General features: G+C 41.1%; 1 protein-coding gene across 3 annotated transcripts in view; it reads left to right on the top strand.

Annotated features, from left to right (window-relative positions):
• The window catches only part of NYAP2 (neuronal tyrosine-phosphorylated phosphoinositide-3-kinase adaptor 2), a 286,187-nt gene that overhangs the window by 32,410 nt on the left and 237,221 nt on the right, over positions 1 to 16,556 (top strand). For 2 of the 3 annotated variants that reach the window (XM_073579086.1, XM_073579085.1), the window contains exon 2: positions 13,678 to 13,719. The exons of the other annotated variant lie outside the window; for it this stretch is intronic. The gene's annotated coding sequence lies outside the window, so the exon portion shown is untranslated. The remainder of the gene's footprint in view (positions 1 to 13,677; positions 13,720 to 16,556) is intronic. 3 annotated transcript variants of the gene reach the window in all.

Genomic DNA, 16,556 nt, shown 5'->3' with positions numbered 1-16,556 from the left:
CATCTCAGTAGGACATTATGCTATTGCCTTTTTGACCAGTTATTTATGGCTTTCTTGATGGTATTAATACACTGGAGAAAGTAAGGCTTACAATATTTCTGAAATGTAACAAATTAGTACAAACAGTTCTTAAAATGTATCATATTAATTGGATACACTTGTTTGATGATTGAAGGAAAATGGCTTTAAACGTATATATATTGTAGTGCAGCGGTAACACACTATGCAGTGATGAGGCAGGGACCCAACAAAGTTCCAAACAAAAGTCTCTTTAATGTTTCAGTTCACAAAACGCAGCACACAATATCCTCCGGTTTGCAGCCGGGAAACAGGACAGTCAACCTCCAGATCACAGCCAGGAACAAGACAGTCCACCTCCAGTTTGCAGCCGGGCACATATCCTCTGGATTACAGTCATTAAACATGCCAGTCCACCTCCTGAGACCAGTTGCAGTGGGCAACTGCACACCATGTTAATGTTCTACTCACAGCATTAAAAGTACACAATGTCATCTGGATTGCAACCGGGAACCATATCCTCCAGTTTACAGTCACTACACATGCCAGTCCTCCTCTGACTGTTGCCGTGGGTGACTGCACCACTATGTACGCAGTGGGTGCCAAGCTATTCAGCTGCCTTAGCTGTTTGGCTCCGCTGGCCTGTGTTGCCTCACACAGGTGGAGCGCTGCAGAGCCTTCTGCTCTGTACTCCTCCAACACCAAACTGACTCTGAACCTAACACACCCAAACCATATACTGCAGGGTTTTTAACTAGCAATCTGTGGCCTTCAGCCACATGGAAAACACGGGACACTTCTTTCTGTAGTCTGTTTCAATACACAAAAGCCCAGAGCAGGATGTCACTAAGTCTGCCTTGGACAGCTAGCATGTCCAAGACCTATACTCACTTTAGTCTGCATTGCAACCACAGCTATGCCTGTGACTGAAATGCACTCTCATGGCCTCAATACGCCTCCATGTGCATCCTGGGGGGAACATACAGTGCCCCCTACATGTAACACCAGTCACTGCCTCACAACATATATGAGTTTACCTTGTACCTTTCCAATTTGTGGGCAGGGAGTTGGGATGTCATTGAGCTATTTAAGTGTTCATTTTTTTAAAGAGTACTTTCTCCTGTAGGACCCAGAATCTTCAGTAAATAGACAGTAAGGGTACCGTTACACCTAGCGATGCACCAGCGATCCCGACCAGCGATATGACGCGGTCAGGATCGCTGGTACATCGCTAGGTGGTCACTAGTGAGCTGCCACACAGGCAGATCTCACCAGCGACATCACTGGGGACGGGGGTCGCTACTTACCTGTCAGACGCGGCGATCCTGTGTCCTCCCACCCGGCTCCACGGGTCGCTCGTCGGCGCCACAGGAAGCCCAGCAGGAAGTGACCGACGAGGAATGATTCAGGAGCTTCTCGCGCGATCAGCGATAACCAGCGGGGGAGCCGGTCGGAGGTAAGTATCACAAGCAGCGATATCGCTAGCAATATCGCTGCAACGTCACAAAATCGGTGACTTTACAGCGATATTGCTAGCGATATCGCAGTGTGTAACGGGGGCTTAAGTCCTTGAGTCGTTGTCTCCTGACAATTTGTTCAGATTTTAATGTAATCTATCTATTTGTAGGAAAGCTGAGAGGCAAACAAACATACCGCCATCACAGCCTCCACAAAAGTTGTCACCCAGCTTTCCCCCTAAGTAATGAAACATTTTTTACCTACAGTGGGGCAAAAAAGTATTTAGTCAGTCAGCAATAGTGCAAGTTCCACCACTTAAAAAGATGAGAGGCGTCTGTAATTTACATCATAGGTAGACCTCAACTATGGGAGACAAACTGAGAAAAAAAAATCCAGAAAATCACATTGTCTGTTTTTTTTTTCATTTTATTTGCATATTATGGTGGAAAATAAGTATTTGGTCAGAAACAAGCAATCAAGATTTCTGGCTCTCACAGACCTGTAACTTCTTCTTTAAGAGTCTCCTCTTTCCTCCACTCATTACCTGTAGTAATGGCACCTGTTTAAACTTGTTATCAGTATAAAAAGACACCTGTGCACACCCTCAAACAGTCTGACTCCAAACTCCACTATGGTGAAGACCAAAGAGCTGTCAAAGGACACCAGAAACAAAATTGTAGCCCTGCACCAGGCTGGGAAGACTGAATCTGCAATAGCTAACCAGCTTGGAGTGAAGAAATCAACTGTGGGAGCAATAATTAGAAAATGGAAGACATACAAGACCACTGATAATCTCCCTCGATCTGGTGCTCCACACAAAATCCCACCCCGTGGGGTCAGAATGATCACAAGAACGGTGAGCAAAAATCCCAGAACCACGCGGGGGGACCTAGTGAATGAACTGCAGAGAGCTGGGACCAATGTAACAAGGCCTACCATAAGTAACACACTACGCCACCATGGACTCAGATCCTGCAGTGCCAGACGTGTCCCACTGCTTAAGCCTGTACATGTCCGGGCCCGTCTGAAGTTTGCTAGAGAGCATTTGGATGATCCAGAGGAGTTTTGGGAGAATGTCCTATGGTCTGATGAAACCAAACTGGAACTGTTTGGTAGAAACACAACTTGTCGTGTTTGGAGGAAAAAGAATACTGAGTTGCATCCATCAAACACCATACCTACTGTAAAGCATGGTGGTGGAAACATCATGCTTTGGGGCTGTTTCTCTGCAAAGGGGCCAGGACGACTGATACGGGTACATGAAAGAATGAATGGGGCCATGTATCGTGAGATTTTGAGTGCAAACCTCCTTCCATCAGCAAGGGCATTGAAGATGAAACATGGCTGGGTCTTTCAACATGACAATGATCCAAAGCACACCGCCAGGGCAACGAAGGAGTGGCTTCGTAAGAAGCATTTCAAGGTCCTGGAGTGGCCTAGCCAGTCTCCAGATCTCAACCCTATAGAAAACCTTTGGAGGGAGTTGAAAGTCCGTGTTGCCAAGCGAAAAGCCAAAAACATCACTGCTCTAGAGGAGATCTGCATGGAGGAATGGGCCAACATACCAACAACAGTGTGTGGCAACCTTGTGAAGACTTACAGAAAACGTTTGACCTCTGTCATTGCCAACAAAGGATATATCACAAAGTATTGAGATGAAATTTTGTTTCTGACCAAATACTTATTTTCCACCATAATATGCAAATAAAATGAAAAAAAAACAGACAATGTGATTTTCTGGATTTTTTTTTCTCAGTTTGTCTCCCATAGTTGAGGTCTACCTATGATGTAAATTACAGACGCCTCTCATCTTTTTAAGTGGTGGAACTTGCACTATTGTTGACTGACTAAATACTTTTTTGCCCCAGTGTATGTTTCATTAAATAAAGAAGGCAGATTTGGCCTTGTGAGGGCTACTGTCATATTACTTGCCACCCAACTTTCTCAGAAACAGTCATAGCTTAGCTTAAATTTGAACAGTTCAATAAAGCACGCCATATAGATTTACTGGTGGTTTTTAATTTAGGGAAGTGCTTTTTAAGTCGATTAAATACCATGGATATTCAGATAGAATCTTGCATTTGGCACATTATATGTTTCAGCTTTTTTACAACTTCACCTCTATGGTTATTACTCTATCAGGCCCAAATCAACCGTTTATTAGAACCATTATTGTTTTTCTGACCTTTCAAGTCAGGTGCACAGATGGGAATGCAGATGCATGACCTTAGAAATGAGACACAATTAGGTCTGCACTGATATTATTCCCAGCTTTACGTTAGGGTGTGTTTTGTGCTGCACCCATGCATTAGTAGTGAAGATTTACATTTGCATCAAGTAATATGGAAATATTAGGGAAATTGGCACCAAAAGACTTAGTTTAAGATGCTACAGAAAACTAGACGGCCATTATCTCAATGCTGTCATATTTAAAATGTTTGCAATTGATTTTATAATATAAACTCAAAGCAATGATTAAGGTTAAAGAATATCCAATTCAATATTTGGGAAAGCTCTTTAGTCACATAAGTGAATGGTTAACCATTACATTATAGCAATCATTATATTTATTGAAACTTTTATAATGGAATTACTCATGCAGGTATTGTGATGGTTTTTTTATGCAGTTTTTTAACCAAATCTAGAACTGGATCCAAAAAGAAGGAAAAGTATATAGGGAACACTAATTTGATTAATCTCTCCTCTTTTGTATCCACTTCTGTGTGTGGTTCAAGAAACTGCATCAAAAAGTCCAGTGTGATTCCAGATGAAGTGACCTCGGATGAACTTGGAATTTGGAAAACCGATGGAATTGTTAATTGCTCTTTCTAGCCTTCTTATGATCACACCATTTTGGATCATCTTATTTCACAATTTGTTACCCTGTAAATTATACAACAAAGTCTAGCTTAAGTGGCTTTATTGGTTAATGGAATCTCTACAGCATTTCATCTTTCTGCATAATGAGTTGAATAAGTAGTGAAATGGCCATCTATGGAAAGGTACAATATTAGAATAATTTTAGATTTTGGTTGTTCAATTTCTTATATAGAGGCAAATCTAGGTTTTCCTGCACCTGGGGCAAAAATTAAGTTTGGCGCACCATACTATATGCAGCTTAAGCTGTTTGAGGAGCCATCATGTGACCACTCATATATGATTTGCATACTGAAAGTCACATGCTGACTACCTGTTTTTCCTAATTCTCTCAGTGTTCAGCTAAATACTACAGCCTCTGTTTCACTGAGAGAAGCAAAAAGATATACTAGTCACATATCCGTAAGTATTAAAATTTTATGTGAGTGATCATATGATGACCACTGAAACCGGCACAAAGAGCTGAATCCTGATAGTGAGCATATTACACACTGTTAGGATTTGGCATGCTACAGTGTGGAATTTTATAATTAATGCTCCTAACAAATGCAAATGATGTAATCCTTAACTTAAACAACAAAATCTTTTATTAACATAGTCATTTATCACATTCTCTGAAAAGTTATGGATAGTTACATGTCAATAGGATCAGAAGGAAGCACAGGATTACCTCACCAGAACCACTAAAATTACAGAAATACTACATAACAACCTACATCAGTACAGAAATACAGTACAAGAAGCACCAGTTGAACTTAGATATATCACAGGTCCACCATCAGTCCAGAAATACATCATTAGAAGCACCATCAGTACATGAATACAGAGCCAATCTTAGTAGAGCAATAAATTGTAATATCAGGTCAGATGTTAGAAATACATCACCAGAACCACCTAAGGTACAAAAATACATAATCAGTATTACCAATACTACAGAAATACAGAATCACAACCATCATCATTACAGGAATACATCACCAGAACCTCCAACAGTACATGAATACATCACCAGAATCAATAACAGTACAAGAAGACAGCACTAAGCTTAGTACAGCAATCATTTTTAATATCAGGTCAGATGTCATAAATATATCACCAGAACCACCAGCAGTACAGGAATACATCATCACAACCACCATTGGTGCAAGAATATATCTCCAGAACCACCAACACCACAGGAATACATCACTAGAACTACTATCATCACATGAATACATCACCAGAACCCCCATCAGTAAAAGAATACATAAACAGAACCCACAGCAGTACAAGGATAAATCATCAGAACCACCAACAGTGCATGAATACAGCACCAATACAGATATCAGTACTTTAATATGGAGCGCCCCACAGGGCCTTAGGTTACCCGGTACCGGGCTGGTCAAGTTCTTTAAAGGGGATGTCATGGTGGCAGTGACCCTGTCTGTGGCCCTGGGCGTCCAGTAAGAAATAGAGGATAATTATGTGGCATTTGTTCATGACGCCACCCGTGGTGTTCGGCAATGGGCAGTCGACGCTGTGGTTTTGGTCCACTGGGGCTGATGGTTATGCAGCAAAGATGGTTCAGCTCCCCACGGGTAGAGCGGGGCTCCAGGATTGTTCAGATGGTGGTGAGCGTTGGGGTGCAGAGGAAAAGTAAAGGACACAGAGAGGTGCAGTTTTCTTTACCTTTTACTTGAACTTAAATGCAACCTGGGGTACCACATACAGATGATGGATTGAGTCCGGCTCGCCTGGAGGCATTCTGGGGATCCACCCTGTCAGGTGGGGTTGGGTACCTTCCATCTGCGCTCTGTTTTTGGGTCCCTGCTGCTTGTAGCTAAGCTGCGGCCTTCTCCTGTGTGATGATTGCTAACCTGTATGGCAGACAGCATGAGACTATATCATGAGCACTGTCCTGCTCACTGTCAGCCCCGGGCTCTTGGTCTGCTGCCGTGCCTTCAGGTGTTCAGTGTGGCCAACGAACTTGCAGTCCCCTGCACTCCAGATTTGGCTGTCAGGGCGTACAGCTCCTGCCCAACCAAGGACTTTGGCGTCCCTTTTTATCAGCGCTTCGCTCTGGGGTCAGCTATACGCAATTTTAGTTCCCCAGAACCCTTGTCTTTGCTCCTGTCCCTCCCCTCTCCACAGACCAATTCCAACTGTTTTGTCATGAGCTCTAACTGCTCCTGTTTCCATGACAGCTCCCTTGTTTACTCTCTCAGCTGACTTCTTACTGACTCACTAACCCTACCTGCTGGCCAGAATTTATAAGGAAGCTCCCCTTTCTGACCTGCAGCAGGAACCATCATGCACACTGTGTTACCTGGCATGGGGACCCCCCTCCTGCCTCCAGGCATGACATCACCCCTTAGAGGGAGGCAATGTCACCATGGCAACCGGACTCTGGGGTGCCACAAATACTTGCCAATCTCGGTGCAGTAAACAATTATAATGTCAAATCAGCCCCGTATACAATTGTATCACATGATATCTCCCCATGATATGCCACTTTCTTACAGTCTACTCTAAATATATTGTCACCAGTGTCATCACATATTAGAGGTTGTTAGGTTAAATTAAATGCAAAATGAAGGCTTATCCTTTGGCCACCGTTAGAATATACTGCTTGCATATTCAGATGTTTAACATGTACATACAGTCAGTAGTTATTTTATTTTATTAAGTACAATATCTCCTAGTCCAAATTTCATAACAAAGGTGCCTTTTTAAAGATTTGCTGACTGTAGTCTAATGAACCACATGGAGTCTATTATCAAGTTTATAGAAGCAGCATGTGCTCTGGATTTAGCCATTACAAGATTGGTAGACAGTTGCTTTAGGCTATGTGCCCACGTAGCGATTTTGAAGCAGAATCGCACACCCTGCTCCCGGGAAAACGCATGCGGTTTTTGACGCGCTTTTTTAAGCGTTTGTCAAGCATTTTAGCATGCGTTTTTGCCCATACAATTGATGGTATGCGGAATCACACGCGATTCAACAAAATTAATGAACATGCTGCGTTTTTTACCGCTAAGCGAATCTGCAGCGGTAAAAAACGCACCATTGGCACAACATGTGCATTCTCAATTATGATTGAATGGAATGCTTTTCTTAAGCATTTCCGCAGCAGAATCACGTGTTTAAAAATGCAGCGGAAACACTTAAAATACGCTACGTGGGCACACAGCCTTAAAGATAGGGGTGCATGGTTAAAGAGGACCAATCGCTTATGATAGTAGATTATAAGACTTTATTCAAATAAATGTCATTAGCAAATTAGGTTATTAAATCAGTATAACAGGGACACAGGTTTTGTCTTCATCTTAATAGTGTACAAAATATGGCGAGATTCTCTTTTCTAGGAGACACCAACTGGTTGCAAAGAGAGCCAGTGTCATGTCGGACTGACCTGACTTCTCCTTCAGGGATGTCCATCGCAGCAGAACTCATGGCTGCCTATGGAGTCCTGAGTCAGGGAGAACCTGGTGCCTAAGGCCAGGTTCACCTAGCGTTAATGCAGGCCGTTCAATGCATAGCGTTGACGGACTACATTAATGCTACTCACATAACGTGATCGCGTTATGTGAGCCCGCTAGCGCAGATGCTTCATCTGCGCTAGCAGTGACGGACCCTCGGACGCTGCAGCCCGCATCCGAGGGTCCGTCACAGAATGACAGCACATCGCTAGCGCATGCCGATTTATGGCATGCGCTAGCAATGCGCTCCTAATGGGAGTGAATGGCAGTGTTAATGGATTGCGTTACATCTCATTATGCTGCGGTGTAACACAATCCGCAAAACGGACTGCATTAATGCAGTGCGACCCCAGCCTTATAGCGGACCTGTCATCACCTGTATTTACCTCCTGTGCAGGTGTACTTCTCTAACTCCTGCACAGGTGTACTTCTCTCTGATGGTAGAGCAAAGTACTGTTCTGTGTATGAGTGGGGAGAGGCCAAAGAGCGCCAGCGGATGTGCACTTCAGTACTTTACTTTACCCTCAGCAGGGCAGAGAGAAGTACACCTGCGCAGGAGAATAATGTGTGGATGATGTAGGACTTGTCATCCACATGAAGCAGGGAAGGAGGACAGTGAATGCAAGGAGAGAGGAGAGGAGGAGCTGGACCAAGACCAGCTATGCCCACCGGACTGCATCGCCCGGTAGGTGAGTATAATAAAAGGTCTTTTTTTTGTTCTGTAGAGCAGCTTATATACAGCTTTCCAAAATACTGAAACACAGGGCTGAAAGAGATTCAAAGGTGGTGGCCTTATGTTATATGGGAAAAACCTGGTAACAGGTTCCCTTTAAATCTCAGATTTGAATATCCTACACAGTTTGCTGTCATCAGCAAAGACTGACACTTTACTCTCAATCCCATCCACAAGGTCATTAATAAAGAAATTAAAAAGAATGATCAATGACCAATCAAAACAATAAGCAGAGCCAAATCCGAACATCATCTTATAATAATATCTTATGGCAATTCTGTAAGAAAAATTAGCCCTGGTCTGAAAACCCCCACTATTGAAAATGCATTTGTTTTCTATAGATTAAAGGTGGGTCCCAAGTATCAAGTCCTCTGGTGGGTCCAATGTTCCCCAGTCCAAAACTGAGGCGAGCTAAGCGTATAAAATTTCTGAAAGGCAAAATGGCGCCTTCTCAAATGTGGCAGCATGAAGCCTATTTTGATGGTTTATTGAATTGATCCACTTATTTTTTTTCATAAATTTCTTAAAGGGCCATAGCTGTGATCACCAGATTAGACAAAAGTATTTGCTTACATATTTCTAATTTTTTATGTCTGAGAAAACTTTTATATTTTATTATTTTACTTCAGGAACTTTTTCAGTAGGTGATAGGTCCGCTTTAACAAAATACTTAGATAGGCAGTAGCATTTAAGAGTTACTTAGATGGTGCTTAATGGATACCAGTGATGCCTTCCTAACCACACCACAACACCTTGTAGAGCGTGAATCACTGATACCTCCCAGAAGAGGTCTCTGAACATGTTTGATTTATGCAAAATTCTTCCCTCTACTACTGCAATTGCATTGTATTCAATTTCATTTCAATAGGGGGGCTTTCTACATAATGGGCATCTATCATCAAATCACAGGATAGGTGACAAATATCTTATCATTAAGGTTCCTTCTGGTCACTAAAACGGTTCCCAGGCTCCTGGTTCCCTTTAACGGCAGGACTGCATTGAGGAATAGTATGTACGGAGCAGAGGTTGAGCATGTGTGGATTTGACATTGAGCACTGCAGATGCTGAATTACCACAAGGAAAGGATGGCATGGGCCCACTTAACTACAATTGAAAAGTCAGTGTCCCATTAGTGTATCTGTCAATAATCTGACATTTATCACTAAATATTAGCAAATTTTTTCGAGTGTAATTGAATTCTCAAATTTTCTAAAAATTAAAAGTTCTCCAGAATGCGGATTACTAATTGGCTCAGCATTGTAATTCAGCCGCATCTGGCTGCCATTTTTCTGAGCCATAGGGGAATAAGCGAAAGGTTAAGAAAATGATATCACATTGCTCACCTGTCCGCACATCTTCATTTACCCTCCCACAATTGAGAGCATCCTATTCAGCCTCTTCACTCAAGGTGTGGACTTCAGATATGACTAGGCTTCTGATGTTTCTGCGCATCGTGTGGCTGTGGTGCACATTGTGAAGTCACCACATTAACACACGCATCACGCGAGTGGTCGCACGGAGCACAGACATATCAGAGGCTTAGTTGTGTCGGAGGTGAAGAGAATGTGTGGAATGAGGAAAGGGAAAAAGAAGAGGCACAAAGGACTGGACAGCTGGGGTGGAGGGACAGCTGAGCGGAGAAGTATTACCAGAATTTTTTTTAACAGCCTATCTTTATTATCTTCTGGGGTTGGGAAAGACCCCAAAGCCTAATAAGAAACATTTAATCTCCATTCAATAATTTCAATGCGAATCAAATTTCCCTGTAAAATCTGCATGATTTGAGAAATTCAAATCTCAGCAGAGCCGTTCATCTGTATTAATCACACATTTAAACAAAACCCTTTAAGTTATGCTTCTATGCTTACTAAATGAAAATTCTGCACTAAGAAACAAACTGTACATAGTTGCCCTTTAAGAAGTTGTTCTGCAGTCTCCAGCAGTGGCTGCTATCAGGAGCATACACAGAAATCATGGGACCCCATAGCAGAAGTTCTATTTGGGCACCCCCCAAAAAAAACACTTTAATATTCGGCGGAGTCACAAAAACATATCTCACAACTTTGCTGCACTTACAAAGTAATTTTCCTCGTATATAATCCTCAATACAGTATTTTGGGCACCATGCGGTATTATGGGCACCACATAGTCCTTCATACAGTATTATGAGCACTACATAGTCCTCCATACAGCATTATGGCCCCAATATATTGCTCCATCAGTAAAATGGGACCATATATTGCTTTATTTAGTATAATGGCCCCCATTTATTGCTGCATTCAGTATAATGGACTCAACAAAGTGTTTCTTACAGTGTAGTTGGCCCCATATATTTCTCCATGCAGTATAATTGGTCCCATATAGCGCTCCATAGAGAATAGTGGGCTTCATCTAGTGCTCCATACAGTGTAATGGGCCCCATATATTGCTCCATACAGTATAATTGACCCCATATAATGTTCCATACAGTATAATGGGCCCCATATATTGCTCCATACAGTATAATGGGCCCCATATAGTGCTTAGTGCTTCATACTTTATATTGGGCCCGACATAGTGCCTCATACAGTATAATGGGCCCAATATAGTGCTCCATTCAGTATAATGGGCCCTACAAGTGCTCCATACAGTATAATGGGCCCCATATAGTGCTCCATACAGTATAATGAGCCCCATATATTGCGCCATATGGTATAATGGGACCCATATATTGCTCCATAAAGTATAATGGGCCACATACTATTTATTGCTTAATACAGTGTAATGGGCCCCATATATTGCTCCATACATAAAAAATAAATAATCTCTTCTATCCATTCCCCTGCTGCTTGCTGCTCCATTCTCCTCAGCATCTTCTGACCCTCTACACTGCTCTGCACAGAGGGCGCGCTGTAGTGGCATCATCGTGCCCTCTGTGCTAATACATTACAGAACTCTGAAGCACAAGGGGAATAACAGGAAACAGAGTGTCAGCTGATCGCTCCATTTTCCATCAGTTTTGTACGATGCGGAGGGGGGGAGTGTTTGGACCAGGCTCCCCAGCTCATAGGCCCCATTGTGGCCTCGTGGTCTGCTGCCATTGGTGGTACTCCACTGGCTGCTATATTTGAATGGATCTGAGGAGTATAGCTCCATTCAAAGTGTTTACATCCTGCCACTGCTGGAGTAAATAGTGGTTGAAAAGTGGGGGTGCCTGGTGTCAAACCTTCACCAATCTGATATTAATTACCTGTTCCATGGATAGATCATTAAAAGGTTGTGATCAGAATGCCTTTTCAATAACTATGTCTTCATATGGAAATGCATAAAGTTGTTTCTTCAAAGTTTAAATGGGATGTCCCACGAGCAAAGTTAATTTTATCCAACAGATCTTGCAATAAAAATAAGTTCCACAATTGGTTGTGATAACAAAAATATCCCTGTGCTGAGATAATCTTGCAAATATGTGTACTGTGCTGTGTACTGTGTAATGGCTGTGTCTGACCGTACAGGGACATGGTCTGATCATACCACAGCTCCTGGGCAGGGGAGAAAACAAAAGAGAGTATACAGACAGGACAACATGGGATCACAGCTGATTCGTTCTGTGAAATGAAACGTTTCACTGCATGTTTTTATGCAATGTTTTAACTCAAAGAAAGAAGGAACTGTGATCACATGGTCTAATGTCTGTATAGTTTTTTGCTTCCCTTTCTGCCCAGGAGCTGTGGTATGATCAGACCATGTCCCTTTTGAGTCAGACACAACCATTACACAGTACACAGCTGCAGCACATTTATAAGATTATCTCATCACAGGAAAATTTTTTTTAGCACATCTAATAGTGGAACTTATCATTCCAAGATCGATTAATTAAAATGAACTTTGTTCTTGGGAAAACACACTTTTAAGTTTGCATTAATGACCAGGTATACAAATATACTAAATAGAGTGACCGCTAAATATATAGTGTATATTGATATGTAGTAAAACTTGCAATCATATACATAATATTGTAATTACTACCCTTGAGTGAATAAAGAAAAGATATTGGGCTGTAGAAGAAAGAAACAACCATATGTAGGACAGGAAACAAACAAAAAATTAAACTGGAGTCTGAACTGAGAAAGTAAATTAATGTGTATGCACAATGTAATTCATATTAACACATGACCATTAACCAGAGAAAACAAAAAGCACAAATATCCTGAAATAAAAAGTAAAAAATAAACTGCAAATAATGCATAAAGATAATAATAATAATAATAATAATAGTATTTAGTAAACATAATTTTGATCAAAATAATGTACAAGCCATCCCGCCACATCACGGCAACCCTTATGGGACAGTCCTACTCTATTATTTAAAACCTTTTCACTTGCCAAGTGACGTGAATGTGAACAAGGATCGAGGGACTGACCCACTAGTAAAAGCATAGGCCAGACTGGATGGCTTTCCCAGCTCAGAAAGAGGGCGGTCACACCCTTATATGCACTGAATGCACAATGAAATGAATAAAAAAACTGGAGTCTGAACTTAGAAAGTAAATTACTGCCTATGCACAATGTAAGTGCATATTAACACATGACCATTACACAGAGAAAACAAAAAGCAAAAAGCACAAATATCCTGAAATAAAAAGTAAAAAATAAACTGCAAATAATGCATAAAGGTAATAATAAGGGTATTTAGTAAACATAATTTTGATCAAAATAATGTACATGCCACCCCGCCACATCACGGCAACCCTTGTGAGACAGTCCTACTCTAGTATTTAAAACCTTTTCACTTGCCAAGTGACGTGAATGTGAACAAGGATCGAGGGACTGACCCACTAGTAACAGCTTAGGCCAGACTGGATGGCTTTCCCAGCTCAGAAAGAGGGCGGTCACACCCTTATATGCACTGAATGCACAATGAAATGAATAAAAAACTGGAGTCTGAACTGAGAAAGTAAATTAATGTGTATGCACAATGTAAGTGCATATTAATACATGACCATTAACAAGAGAAAACAAAAAGCAAAAAGCACAAATATCCTGAAATAAAAAGTAAAAAATAAACTGCAAATAATGCATAAAGGTAATAATAATAATAATAATAATAATAGTATTTAGTAAACATAATTTTTTGCTTTTTGTTTTCATATGTAGGACAAGGTTTGATGAACAGAAGCCTGCACATTGGCTATTGAGGTATGTACTCTAAATTTCATCAGATACTCAGCTTGTCTCTTCTCATGCTATGTTATAATGAGAAGATTCTTATAACAAATTTAAAGATGAATGAATATGACGAGATTCAAATTTGAAAAGGAAAATTAGATTTGACGAAAATCGAACTGCTGATAAAAGCTTTTTAGTATGCTCTAACATCTCTCCAAACACCAAGGCATAATGAATGAAGAGATTAAAAATTTTAAAAATATTGTGCTCATCACATCTATCACCTCTACTGGGGTTGTAGCTCTCAACACAGTCTTCCATGGCTCCCTTCCTCCCTCGTGCTACAGTCCAATCTTCTATCTTCAGCCTTCTTCTCACTTTGGTGTCTTTGGTTGTCACAAGGCCTACCATGAAGTCATGACTTGTGCTGCTCCATGCCACTATGGAGTCCAAAAGCACCAAAAAGTGGAGACATAATTAAAGGCTAGAGCTGGAGAGAGGCAGCGAACCTGGGGAGAAACTGGTGGCAGCTGTAGTGCCAGGATAGGTAGCAGATGTATATATATTTTTTTTTTTAACCCCCCCAACCCCTGACTGCCCTAGTGACAGACTTTTTTTTAGATTTGAACAAGCTGAATAGCAAAAACATAGGTTCTAGTGAATCTAAATTATTTGTTAAATTTAAAATAAATTAAATTCCCCTCGAATAGATTCACTCACCTCTAATAAATCTGTAGTTATGCATGCCATTGCCCAATATGAAAATGAAAAAAGACTGCACCCACATTTTTTAGAGAGTAAAGGAAACTGGAATGACATTATAAATGCTGTGAGCTAATAAATCAGAACCACTTTCCACTTGTGTATTGTAAACCAGACCACAAACATTACTCAGCTTTCTAACTGCTTCTGATTTTTACCACTAATGAAGTTACATTCTTAGGCTTACTTGAGGCAAAGACCTGAAGTTGGCATTGCATTTGATTTTACAATGCATCTATGCTGTTGATAAAACCTCGGCTCAGCTTCTTGTCTTGAACATATTTACATATTTTATTTTAGCCTCATTTTCATATTTTGTTTGACATTGAAATCAGCAGCAGAACACTTAAAGCCATGGCCACACGGGATGGTCTACATGCACTAAAATGACAGAACATGTATCTAACGAAAAATATCTGTGCATCACAGAGGCCGCCATGTGCATCTCCCCCCTTAAACAGTGTTAGCATTAAATATGTGCTGTTCCATAGAGTTTTATGAATATTATTGTATTTGCTTAATAATATAATAATGTCTATGTGCTTTACATCTACTTTGTACAAGACTAGGGAAAGATATAGAAGATAGAAGTAGAAAATGAGAGCGCCAGAATAAACCTAGTTAGAATAAGGGGTTTTCCAGGCTGGGAGGAGCTAGAGATGGTTGTAGTGCAGAGCAGGAAGATATAGTGGTGAGCCTTCCTGATTAAGGGGGGACAAGTGATGTAGCAATGCCAGAGGGAAGACAGATAGCCCTGGGGCTGGAGATTGCTGAGGCAATGTGCGGCCATTGAAGTAACCATTCCAAAGAGGATCCGGGGCCTACAGCCAGGACTAGGCAAAGCTGAGCACGCCTTTTACTTTTTTCCATGGGAAAACTGGACAGGGGAAATGGGAGAAATATGGTGGACCTAGGGGCACAGAAGCCGCAGAAGTGAAAGGAGCGTCTGCAGGATGGAAGTTGTCAGAAGAGAAGCAGGGAGAGCTCATAGAATGTAATTGGATTTGAAATATGTTACCTCTGTACAAGAACCCCTGTTTTCACATAAAGTTGAACTGTTGAGTAAAAATATGGAGTCAGGAATTGGTTGTGTAAACCTTGAATCTGGGGCTGAGATCACAGAATCGGAAAGAACTCTGGAGCCTAATGTGAGAGTTCTACTTCACACACATTACACCCAACAGATGGGACATTATGTTTCCCTTGTGGGGTGCCAGGGTGTGGGAGCAAAACAGCACCTCGCCACGACTACCACCCTGGCCACCTCACATAAGTATTTTGGCTATATACAGTGTGCACTTGAGTCTCAGAAAATATTTGAAAGTCTCAATTCACACTAACATCACAGTGAGTTTTTTTCTTACTTTAGGCATTTACTCCTCTCCTTAGTCTCATTTTTTTAAAAAAAATAGGGTAAAACTGAATGGCTTCTATATTTTGTGCTTTATGGCTATACTGTGTTCCAAAATATAAGCTACTAGTACAGATGTTTAAACCGAATCACCATGACTTGAATTTGATAAAAAAAATTAAATTCACATGTGTCAGTAAATTTGAGCAATTTCCAATTTGATTGTTGTGAAGGTCTGATGCCATTTTACACATTTCAGAAGATTACATCAACCACCGAAGGCTCACATAAGCTTAGGCATGACTGCATGGACTATCCTATAATGCGTTGCAGATATCACATCACATGATATAGCCCAGCCAATCAGGAGGAACTATAGTAGTCTTTATAAAAGCTGAAGTAGGAAATGCAGCAGCCATTAAAGAGTCTTTTCGGATATCAAAGGACAACCCAGCTCAGCAATAGAGATAGGAAGAGAAAGCCCTAAAACATTGGACAAATACTCCAGACAGTAATGTAATGTACAACTGCAGCTCTGAAGATGTAGTAGCCTGTGAATAATACAGAAATTAAATTAATAGGGGAGAGAAAAAGAAGTGCTAGCAGCAGTGCCAGTATGATTGATTAGTAATATAGCTAGCTGCCATTTTTCCTGCTACATTCACATTTCAATCATACATTTTTTTCATGCACTAGAAAGCAGCAAGCCAGCACAATATTTTTGCAGTAAAAATATCTGCAATCAGTCACTAGC

This window comes from Dendrobates tinctorius, unplaced genomic scaffold (genome assembly GCF_039654945.1).
Source record: "Dendrobates tinctorius isolate UK_male_01 unplaced genomic scaffold, ASM3965494v1 ptg000060l, whole genome shotgun sequence".
Lineage (NCBI taxonomy): Eukaryota > Metazoa > Chordata > Amphibia > Anura > Dendrobatidae > Dendrobates > Dendrobates tinctorius.
This window is presented reverse-complemented; position numbering and strand designations above follow the sequence as displayed.